Source organism: Lolium rigidum, chromosome 2, assembly GCF_022539505.1.
Source record: "Lolium rigidum isolate FL_2022 chromosome 2, APGP_CSIRO_Lrig_0.1, whole genome shotgun sequence".
Classification (NCBI taxonomy): domain Eukaryota; kingdom Viridiplantae; phylum Streptophyta; class Magnoliopsida; order Poales; family Poaceae; genus Lolium; species Lolium rigidum.
Window position 1 is genome coordinate 157,273,142 of NC_061509.1, and position 12,110 is coordinate 157,285,251.

General features: G+C 38.9%; 1 long non-coding RNA gene across 1 annotated transcript; it reads left to right on the top strand.

Annotated features, from left to right (window-relative positions):
• Window positions 1-227: 227 nt before the first annotated feature.
• LOC124687537 lies at window positions 228-1,385 on the top strand. Its single transcript, XR_006998241.1, has 3 exons — window positions 228-346; window positions 428-539; window positions 733-1,385. It is a non-coding gene; the product is annotated as an uncharacterized LOC124687537 (long non-coding RNA).
• The last annotated feature ends 10,725 nt before the right edge of the window (window positions 1,386-12,110 follow it).

The window sequence follows — 12,110 nt, forward strand, 5'->3', positions numbered from 1 at the left end:
GTCGTCGTCGCCGCCGGGCTGCCCGGCGGAATTATCGCCGCCTCGTCGTCGCCATCGCCGGCGGCTGCCGGTGGAGGCAGTAGGTCGCCGCCTCGTCGCCGCTCCAGGCGGAAGCAGCGCTGCCTCATCGTTGCCATCGCCGGCGGCTACCGCCGCTCCGTCTCCTCATCAAGCTCGCCGAGCCCCGCGGCATCCCTCTCGCCACGCCGCTCGTCTTTGCCGGCAGGAGGAGCACCTTCCTCCGTTGACCATGCACACACAGGCGAGGAAGGGACTACAGGGACGCCAGGCCTTCGGTCCTCTTCGATTCTGGTTGGCCGAGGAGGAGAAATAAGTCCACCTCCTGGTCCGTCCACCCCCCCTCCCCACTGTCTTCCTATCTCTCTCTCTCTCAATTTAATCTTTGACAATGTTTTTGTTTGTGCAGATTCTGTTTAGATATGCAAGCAAGCTGTTCGACAAAAGTCCAGACAGGAAGATTTCACTCAATTGATCTTTCGGTTTGGAAAATATGAAAAGGTTCTTGAATCTTGGATTCGGTATGGATTCAACTTTCTTTTTGCCTATATTTGTTATTCCATGTTAGGAATCTAAAGTGGCCATTTGACTGTTTCTGGTTCCCAGTAATTGTTTGATCTGCAAGTTAATTGAGCACAAAGCTCTTGGTGGTGGCTAACTTAATTTATACATAGCTAATTTGTGTGGCTAATAAGATGATTGTTTCATTTTAAGCATTGGATGGGGTACACCGCGCCCACGCCTACGTTGTGCGGATGGACGTCAAACAGGACGAGCAGCTGGATGCCGATGTGGCAGTTGTTTTATGACGTCTAGGCCATGTAGGTTGACAACAATGAGGAGTACGTGTTGTCCGCTGTCGCTCCGATCAGTCCTGGAGCCAGCAGCTGAGGAACCTTTGACCAGTACCAAGAAATCAAGCCTTTCTCCCCGCTTTCTTCGGTCATCGTGCCTCGATCCCTTCGTTTTTTATAGGATGTTCCCAACTCCACCTCACCTGGGCATTCCTCTCTGCCCCATGGATAAGTGTATGCACGGAAGAGGATGTAGAATTGGTGTTTTAGTTTTCGGTGGTTTGCAACTCAATTTTCTTCACCATTTTCTCAGTATTAAGGTGTATCTTGGATTGGCTATGAAACTCCATGTTACTTTAGTTTATTCTGTCAAGAGTTATGCAATGTAGAGCCTGTTATATATAGTACTAAACTAATGCCTGCCATGGCACACCTTTCTTCTATGGCAGGTACCGTGCAAGTTTCTATCACAAGATCTGTTTGCTTCCCTTTTCATTGTACATTTTAGTGTCTCATGATGCCTTTTCTTTTGTCAAATTATTTACTCTTCACATATGTTCTGCAGAACAATGAAATCCTCTTGGGGAGTGCAATTCTAAAGCTTTATTATACTTCAACTAGTGTCTCCCTTTTTTTCTACCAGTGCTTTGTGTTTCCACCTCATGTTTGCTTTGACAGGTATGATCTCTGTTCTTTCTAGATGTATGCTCATCGCCTTGGTGCTTTCACCTCACAACAATATGTATTTATGCATATATATAGAGAGATACTGCTGTTTATTGCACATGTAATTTCCGATTTCCTCTTATGAAGATCAAATTCTGTTGATAAAGATGGTTTTGATGAGACTAAGCCTTAAGTTATTAAGTCAATAAAGCATCTTACTGCAGCTAATACATCAAAGAAAACCTTCTTGCGTCTACTCGAGGCTATAACAGGTAGCCACTCATGTCTAGCTTGGTGGCTTGATGGCTATGTTTTGGTGTTAAAAATAATAATTAAGCGCTACTAAAATTCGTTGTTAAAAATAATAATTTGTTGGTTGCACAAAAAAGGACACAAAGTTGCAAAATATTGTGCGCTAGAATCACTTTTGCTCTAATTAAATTGGTAGCATGACATTAGAATTGATGGTGCACCTGGCATATGTATGTCGCAAGGCAAATGATCAAATGGAAATATGAAGTTATAAGACTAACCGTTGAGTCTGCAGACCAGATTTCATTAAAAAGCATTATACGAATATACACACACCTTTTGTGTTGCTCAATGTTGTATAATTATGCACTTATGTTGTAATAGCGCTATCCCAGCAATTAAAATAATTTTGTAAACAATACATCAGGTCAGATCTATTTGCAACCTTATCTCTAAATAAACAGTCCATATCATTACGCTAGAAGTAGGTAACAGCGATATGGTGCTTATTTTACCCCATTTTAGCTTCCATTAGTTCAGTAGATGATGTATCCTATTAATCTTATTTTATTCTACATTGTCTAAATTACATTAAAACTAATGGTTCTGCTACTGATTTCCTCTTTTAAGTTCTACATAAGATTGGGCCCACATGTATCAGGTAATTGCTAGAGGATTTTTAGATCTGAACCATAGTGCAATTTTCAGAAGATTGAGCCCAAATATAGCAGGTAATGGTTGCACCAACACGACCGCGTCACGGCAGCCATGGCGGGCATAAGGTGTTCAAACGTGGGAGACGAGAAAGGTTTCTGGTGTGAAAGCAGCTCGGTTTTTTTCGTTGGCATGGTAAGCCCCTCTTCCAACCCCACAAACTTATTTCAAGCTCTCATGGACATTTCTTGCATTACTTGAATTTCTGTTGGGGAGCTTCACCTTTATTTCCTCTCGCAGATGCTCCATTTTTTTTTGTAACTGAAACTTATTTCATGTTTACTTGGTGAAGATGGTGGACAGAGGAGAAGATGCTAACAGGGATTGGTACGGCAGTGTTGTTATTGGAGCAATAACTAAGCTGCATAGGCACACCAAATCCCAGCGTTATGCTTGGTGCTGCCCTTGTCGCAAAGAAAGCTTGCCAACTGGGTCTTGAGGTTTTTTCTTCCCTGGTGCCTCTGATATACTGTTGTACTTCATGTTTCTTTTCTGCTTTCTGTTAACTGTGGAGTAATACTTCTCTTCAGGTCAAACCATGGGTAAAGACAAGGTATATGCTTATTGCCGAGGTATACTTCTCTTTAGGTTAACTGTGGAGTAATACTTCTCTTCGGGACAAGGAACACCATATATATGGCCCACAACTGAAGAAATTGCTGAGGTATATGTTGTACCGTAACTTTAATACTGCCTTTCATTCTTTTGTGTAATCATGACTGATTGCTATCATGCCTCTGCGTTAGAGATGTTCTATCTACACTTAATTTAAATGATACTCAACAGTTTGTCCAATCCAGTGTGTTGCCTGATATGTTCAAGAGCACATACAATTCTATCACCACCAAAGGCAACCCAATGTGGAATCAGCTTCGTGTTCCAGAATATAAACCTGCCTCAAAGCACAACTACATAATAGAGGTTGGGATTAGTAACCTTTATGGGTGATCAAATGGAAATGTGAGTTGCTGACAAATACATAGTGTTCTATTGCGCGCTTGATGAGCCAAAGGTCCTCTTCATCTATCTGCTTATTTATTTATTTTTCGTAATTTTCTTTATCTGTGAAACACTAGCTGCTGCATTTTATTTTTGTTGGTACATTTTGAGATTTTAAAATAAAATAACCATATCGCCCTTTGAACAATAGTACAAATTACTGCTCCATGTTTTTGTACACAGGACTTGACCGTCCTCTGCAGATCCAGTTTTTTCGTTTTAGTTGAATGGATATGTTATTCCTTACACACTTCCCATGACAGGTGATGCGTTTCACTGATCGCTGGCTTGTTGCTCTTCCCGGCCAGGAGTTAATCCCGTGCACATGATTGAAAAATCAGAAGTTGATGCAGAGAGTTTTCTTGCTGAAAAATGCCCAGTCTACTATACCTTGAGAAGCAACATTATTTATGGGCCCCAAATGGTGTCCTGTAGCAAAATCTCTGCATATTTTCATATTTCCCTAATCAGGTAACCTAATCAGCTGCCCCAAACCACACCAAATTTTGAATCTTGTGGATAATGTAAACATTAAATTGTTTGGCCGTATATGGTCTGTGGTCTTTTTTTTAGAGAACACCCATTTCCCTTTGTTTATCTGAAGAAAACTTCTAAATTTTCCTTACACATGAAATGTACACGAGATTTGAGTATTTAGTTTTTTTACTTTGACGTCAACATCTTAAAAATTACTCAGACCATTTGTTATAGAAGGAATTGCAATTACAATTAATAATGGCGTGCACCTTGACTCATATTTGTTGCATAAAGCAGTGTCATCGGTGATGTTTATCTCTGATGACCACACACCACATTGTGATTTGTCTGTTGTTCTCCTTCTCGGTGTTTGTCTTCTGTTGTTTCTAGGGATTGGATGGCTTAATGTTATTTTTGGGTGTTGCAAGGCTGGGTGCGCGTATTGTCCCTGAATATATCGACATAATTTTTTAGGGTGCTACTGAGTGTTCTCTTAATATGATATTCCATCATATGACGAATTAGCCTTTGCTACGATTTCGTGTTGTAAAATAACAAAATGCTTATATTATTGTTCACTAGCTGTTAGGATCTGCTTATATATAAGGAAGCGTGGATCAAGGTGTGTGTATGCCACGGCGTTGATATGGACCTGCAGGCATTTGACGATTTTTCTTTGAATGTTTGTTGCCTTCGGGTAGAGCTAAAGTTGATGCCGAGAAAGCATGGATAAGTTGCCTTTTTAAAATTACAAAAGAGTGATAACTAGGAGGTGGTGCCATGGATTTAATTATAGTGGAGATGAGTATTGTACCTTCTATCAATTGTATGCCACTAATATCTTGGGCGACTTCTCAATTTATATTGTGTTTTCTATTACCCACTTATTTTTTTTACCTCTTGTTGTATCCATTGAATAGTTGTGGTCTAAATATTAAATTATCTACTATTTCAAGGTGAACTCCATATATAGGATGCAGCTGCGGAAATATATATGGTGTTTCTGTTAGAGCAATTGTCCATGGAATTGTCATGGGATTTGCATATGGATTGGCCATTTGTTCATGTGCTTTACAACTCTGGGTTGGATGACACCTGATTGCTTGTGGTAAATCTGATGGCGGTGATTGGTGAAGTTGTGGTACCTGTATTCGCCGTAATTCTGAGTGGCATGTAAGCAACCTATCCTATATGATCCGCTCTAATTCTCCATCAAGTATTGTATTTACCTAATATATTATACCCCATTTTTAGTAGTCTGAACCAGGCAGCTACAAACTTCTATTCAGTTGAGCAAGGGTGAATTGCTGCTTATAGACTGTATATGAGATGATAAGCCGGTCAACTGCAAGCACCAATCTTGAAGGTACCACCATACGCCAAGTGCAGGGGAACATCAAATTCAGGAACATGTACTTCAGTTATCTCTCACCTTCCTGGTTCAGAATCTCATGGTACAATGGCAATTTTAACCCTTTGGACTATGTGACATTGTGCAAGGCACAATAATGATAGCTTGATTCCACTTCTTAGAAGCGACCCAGCTTTAAGCATTATGTGTTACAACATGGTTGACCTCTATGTTTTTTTTCTATTTGTATTGCTGCACATCTCATTGATTGTGTTATCCACTTATCCTGTAAGAATCACAGTTCCTAGCTTGATGAAGCTGTTCTTACATTCCCTGAAGAAATGGCAATTTCTGGGAGATGAAACCTGATTGCAATCTTGCTTAATTTTCTTACAGGCTAGCTAAGTATCATTTTAAATATTATTGTTACATTTAATTTTGAAATGTTTGGGGTACATTTTCGTTAACTGGTTATACAACTACATGAAAATATTGTGCCAAAACTGAAGCATGCAGCTTACATGGCTCTATAAAATTACATGATAATATTTAGGGGATTAGGTTGGCCATGTGATGGTAGGTCCATCAATAGAGTGATATAAATTGAAGATCAAAAATAGAAAACATATATTGCATCTCAGTCTGGCTGATGATGTGCAAGTTAACATGATGCAGGTTCATAGAGTTAATTTTATACTGAACTATGATTACATTTTAGTTTCTCAATGTCAAGAGGTTATCTCCGACCATGACTGGTTGTTTAATATTTGATACATGAATGCACATGATGGAGAAGTGTTAGTTAGAATATTTATAAATCCATAACTTTCTTGGGGTGCTTATGAATTTTACTGCCTTCCCATGCTGTTTGAAGCACTCCATTTCATTTTGCATTTAGAAAAGCTACTTATCTTTTTTTTCATAGTTTTTCCTTAGATGAGAAAACACTTCAATATATTCTGGCTGAATTTTTGGTGTTGGACCATGCAAATAAAGCATGTAGGAGGCCAAGGTTCAAAACAGGAGAACTCATTTCTTTACTTCTTTCTTATATGTGTACCTACCACTTCTATCTCTTCTTAAATCTGTGTAGGTCCTTCTACATTTTAATTATGATTCACTTTCGTGCTGCCACCCTTGAAATATGTTTGTTTATATTGCTAAGAGATATTTAAATGTCTATTTATGCGGTACTCACTATGTATTTTTGTCTGCATCCTTGAAGGAGTTTCCTCTGTATAAGCCTAGGTGGGAACAATGTTGATTTCCATCTGGAGATGTAGAGTACTATTATGCATTTCGTATGTACCTGAAAAGTAAGGTTTGGGAGGTCCATTCGGGTTTTCAGGCCTCAAAATTCGTCCCAGAGAAGGAATTTGACATTTGACATCTTTATTATTTAGTTGAGAGCTGCTGATCCATGGTGTTTTCCTACACATGTATCATCAATGCTTGCTATTAAATAGCATCGCTTTACTGCTGGACTAAGACACTAATATGTTGTTTGTTGGTAGCACATATTTACTAATGTTTTACAAGAAAGACCATGTTTATTTGATAAACCTGGTTATTTTGGAAACTCTAGGTTTAAGTTTTTGCCATGCAGTAATATAATAGGCTGAAATAATGCAAGCACAATTTTTATTTCTGTCTACTAATATGAAAGAAAATTTCTACTAACAGATATATACTACAGCTGTGTAATGCTAGAATAAAGACTAATCAGTTTTGATACTCTATTTAGATTTTTCTTTTGGTTTTCTGGGTTGTAATCAGAATGTTCATGCATACCGAATCTTGATTAGGTTTTCCGATGTTTTGGTAAGCCTTTTGTTCTGGATCTTGATTGTTTTGTAGTGGTCCTGGTTATTAGACACTTCTACCAACTACACATTTTTTCCCCATTTTAATATGTGGGCATGCCACATTGGAGCTGGGTTTATTGGTAGGTATCTACTTCTACAACTTTTCGCTAGAATATTGTTGATTGATATTGCCATGTGTATCTTACAGCTAATCTGGCTTTTTTTACGCTTGTTGTGTCATGTCTTTGCTCATTGCCTATATATTTGTAACTCCTTGCTACATATAATCCAAACTGTACCGGCTAAAGTGACTTTGATATTGTGCCTTTTTGCCATGCTATTTGTTAAGATGTAGACCAACTGACGCTAATTATGCAAAAGTGCTACTCCTGGTGCCTGGTACATTAGAGACTGCAAAAGGTCATCTTTCATCTCGCAAGATACATGCCTGACCAAAATGAGATGGTATGTGTCGGCCGAATGTCATTTCGTCTTACAATATAAATCCCCTGTATTTCAAGGATACCAATAACAATATACTGAACATGTTGGCATGGCCTTATGTTCTGTTGATTTTGTATGCCTATTTCCATGTTATGTTAAATTTTTTTTGTCTTTGCGGGTACCTGACGTGAGAAAATCATTTCAATTGTCAGTGGTATCTAGGTAAGCAGCAGCCAATACCATCTTTGAGTTCGTATATCAGTACATATTTGATCATAAGGTTTAGGCAACCAAATAAGTTTCACTCCATGCCTTCAACCTTGGATCAGTTCGTGTTTTCCAGTGTCTTATAGTCTTTACCTTTTATACAATTTTGTACGGGCAGATATCAACATGTATCCTATTTTTGTTGTGCTAAAGTGCTAATTCATATTGATATCTTTTGGTTTTGATGCCATTTTCCAAGAATCGTTGGTTAACAGACATAAGGCAGCTGCAGAATTTAAGCATAGTTCCAGGTTTATGGCATTTATGAATAATGCATCCACCTTAGTTATTTTGACACTGTCATGATTCAGGGTATATTATACTTTGATGGTTAGAAGGACTTAGGACATTATTTTTACAATATTATGGCATATTTAGCTTGCTTTTGTACCCCAGTAGTGTTGGAAATCTCAACTATATCATTCCAGTCCCATCCTTGCAATTGATTCCATTAGGTGGAGCACTACTTTCCTCCTTTTCACATTTAATGGGCTAATCAAGATTTAGTTATGTCTCTTCATGTTGTAGGATTGTCTCCCTTCAGATTGTAGGATCAGATCCTTTTATAGACCATTTCACTTCCAGACTAAAATCGTTAAATATATGTTGAATGATTCATTCCCTCGGTGTGTATTTTTCTCGCATTTGTCATTGGATTGCATGCCTTCTAATTGGAATCCTCTCTTATGTGTGCAGACATGGACTGGGCTTTTTTTTTAATCCACAATGATGTGGGCAAATGTGGACTGTTTTCAATGGCTTAGTTCTGAAATCAGCTCCTATCTTGATGTATTGTTATGATAGTTCCGTAGTGTTGTAAATATCTTGAGTAGCTCATATTGAACAAGCTTATCTCACATTTCACATTGTTGGGTCCTCTATCATGATGACTTCAAAAGTACTTACATTAGGCGAGGGTGCCTATAAGGAGTGCTATTAAATTATTGCTTAGCTAAAAAGGATTACCTTGTGTATATAAATGTTTACTACTCTATGGTTTCATGTGCTTTATCCTATTATAAGAAGCATATTATAATTTTAATACCTGATTTTTATTGTTGTTATACACATTGTAAATTGGTGGCACTCCACGGGGTCGTGCGCCAAGGCGCACATCTAAATCTAGTTTGAAAGAACTGCTCCTATTCATACCGTGGCTATAGCTAACCTGAGCCACTGACTCATGGGCCATAGGCCAGGTAAGCCTCCACGCTGGCGTGACTTTGTCAAAATTCATTGACTGCCCACCGGTGACATGGCGGCGGTGGTCACCGCGGTCGCCGGCGAAGGTACCGGCGATACCGGCCTCGCCTGGATGTATTTCTGGCACCACTAGAACCCGTGCGACGCGACGATCCTAACGGTGGCGGTTTCCCCTTCTATACATCTCCGGAGATACTCCGGCGACTCACGTTTGCGGCGGCGCATGGCATGCGACGGTGACATGATGCTAGAATGCGCCAAAAAATGTGGGATTACTCCCATTCTAATCGAAATCTCACCGGGATGCTCCCAGGGTAGTTGCTTTGGTTGATTGAGGGCAATGACGAGCTGCACCAAGCCATTACTGACGGCATAACGTGAAAGGAAATGGCGAAATTGGATGGCTCCGAGCTTCCCCTTGAGATGCGGCTTCTCCCAGAGACCTATCTCGACGAGGCGCAACCCCTGGACCAAGCCCCGGCTTTTAGGAAGCCTCCAATCGGCGGCGCCATGGCGCACACCGGCGAGATGCAACATGCGATTTTGGGAAGTAGAGGAAACGGGAGAGGATAAGAATAGGTCCTAGAGGAGGAGTGCGAGTCGTTCTCTCCTCACGATTTTTTGTAGCGCGAAGACGTCACGAGAGGATTGGCATCGACGTGGAGCTTGTGCTCCCGTCTCGCTGTCGAGCACGAGCTCGTGAGGATGAGGACGAAGACGTCCTCCTGCGCGGGCCCCACCAGTCAGCGGCTTAGGGAGATTAAGGTGGGCTGGTTTTGACCTCGGGCTGACTCAGGGCTGCCTCCTGGGCTACTGCTGGGCCACGCAGGCTGCCAGGCTTACTCTCTCTCTCTGTTTCTTATTCTTTCCCTTTTCCTATTTCTATTTTCTGTTTTTTGTAATATCAACTTGCATTCAATTTTGTTGGTGAATAATTCAAACAAAGTGTATTCTGCAAACTACTTGCAGGAACTTAGACCACTAGGTGATTTAGGAAAATATTTTTAGCTATATTTACCAAAAATAGATATGTAACATAATTGCACTAGCGTCATATTAAAGATGAATTTAAATACCAACATTGGAATGTTACAATAATTTTATAATTCCTTAAATAATTTCCTATAAATATTTTAATAGACCTCATGAATCATATAAGTAATTACTAGAATTTACATCTTGTTATTAGTTTTCCATTTTGGGAAAATAAATCAAATGAGCATATATCATGGTCTTATTATTTTTTAGTGTTCATGTGAATCACTTAGATTTATTCCTAGGTCATTTTTTTTATTTGCAACACCTTACTTTGCAATTACTAGGGATCTTCCTATTTTATGAATCATGCAAGGCTTGATTTAATTTGGCTTACATAGACATGTCTTGAATTAAGATTATTTAGGTTTCCATATGAGCAAATGAAAAATACTTAACTTGTAGAGGTTCTTCTCCCCTCCTACTAATTTGTCAATATGCATTAATAACTATACAATAGTAATGGACTTGGCATCATGGTATAGAGTTCTAAGGCATCTAGGGTATATGAGTTTTAATAGAGGTGATGACCTACACAAATATTAATATGGTCACTCCAAATTATTAATATGAGTGTGGCTGATGGTTTTAAGTTAATCAAATACCAAGGTACTACTATTATGATTTACTAAAGATGATAAGGAACACCATTATTACTATTTACTAACCTAGTATTTTTATTAGGGATGGATGATATCTGCTTATCATATTAGGTCTTGTTAGGTTTTCTTATTCACATCAATATAGCATGATATCAGCATGTATTCAACATGACCAACCAAATTCTCATTAATTCACATGAATAAACCCCTCCTATTTACTTTTAATTTATGAGTAGCAAAACCCTACCTCTTAATGAATTACTACTACTAGTTATGTATCACAATTTCCGACTAGTATTATGGTCTCTAGTGAATGCATAGTTATTTTACCACTCTCATGCAAATTCTCAAGGTGCCATGATCAACACCCAGTGGTGAGGATCATGAGTGACTGGTTTCATATGTCAAATATTTATAAGGTATAGCTCTCACTTAACATTTTAAGTGATGGCTTAAATACTATAATTTATCACTTAGCTTGGTCTCTCTTGCATGGATATGGTTATTATGAGTGATCAGATGTTCCTCACAGGGTTTCTCTGGTCTCAAGGGTTTTAGGTTCCACTGTGATGTTGGTATAAATCCAGTGATACAAAATAATAGAATAGATCAAGTGTTGATGGTTAGTCTGATGTTTATTTCCTTGACATTAACTCAAGAATTATATTTGGAACATACCAGGTTCTGGTCTCAGGAGATCTGGTATTAAGTCCTTCTGTAATGTGTGATATATTAGATTCATTCATTTTGATCTATCCCATAGATCAAAATATCAATTCCCAAGATATGCTTTTAATCCAAAGCCACATTGAAGTTTAGCACACTCATCTTGATGATCTACTTCAGTTCCATCATCTTGAGTGAGACTTCAATGGCTTTGTCAAATTTTATTTTAAAAGCGCGAAAATTACCTGAATTTTCTATGCATGAATGCAATGCACACATGTGTGTCCTCTCTATTTATTGTCCCCAATTCCTGGGATGTTACAGTCTCTCCCCCTTAAACACAACTTCGCCCTCGAAGTTCGAACTCTCTCACGTTTTGGAATGTAGATATGCCTTCTGCAGATCCGGAACTCCCTGATGTCAACTGATATCCTGAGTGGGTATAATTGGATGTAACCCCTATCCGGACTTTTTCTTGCATCCCCCATTTATATTCCATCACCATCTTGATGATTTCTTCCTCACTTCAAAGATGGCATCAATTGTACTGATGGATTCTATTGGTCATTTAAGTAAAATCTCTTGTTTGGTCAACAACCTTCTACCTTAGATAGGTTGTGTTTTGAAAAATATTCCCTGAAGGTAGATCTGGTTAAAGCCTACTCTCGAATTTATAGTACTTCTATGACAAGTTTTGTTCACCAGAGGATGGCTTGGACTCATTTAGCCAGTCCCATCTTGGTTTCTAACTCCTCTTAACAGATCTATTTTGGTCTTCTATACTCCATAACATGGATTTTTTTTTGGTATCTGTTAA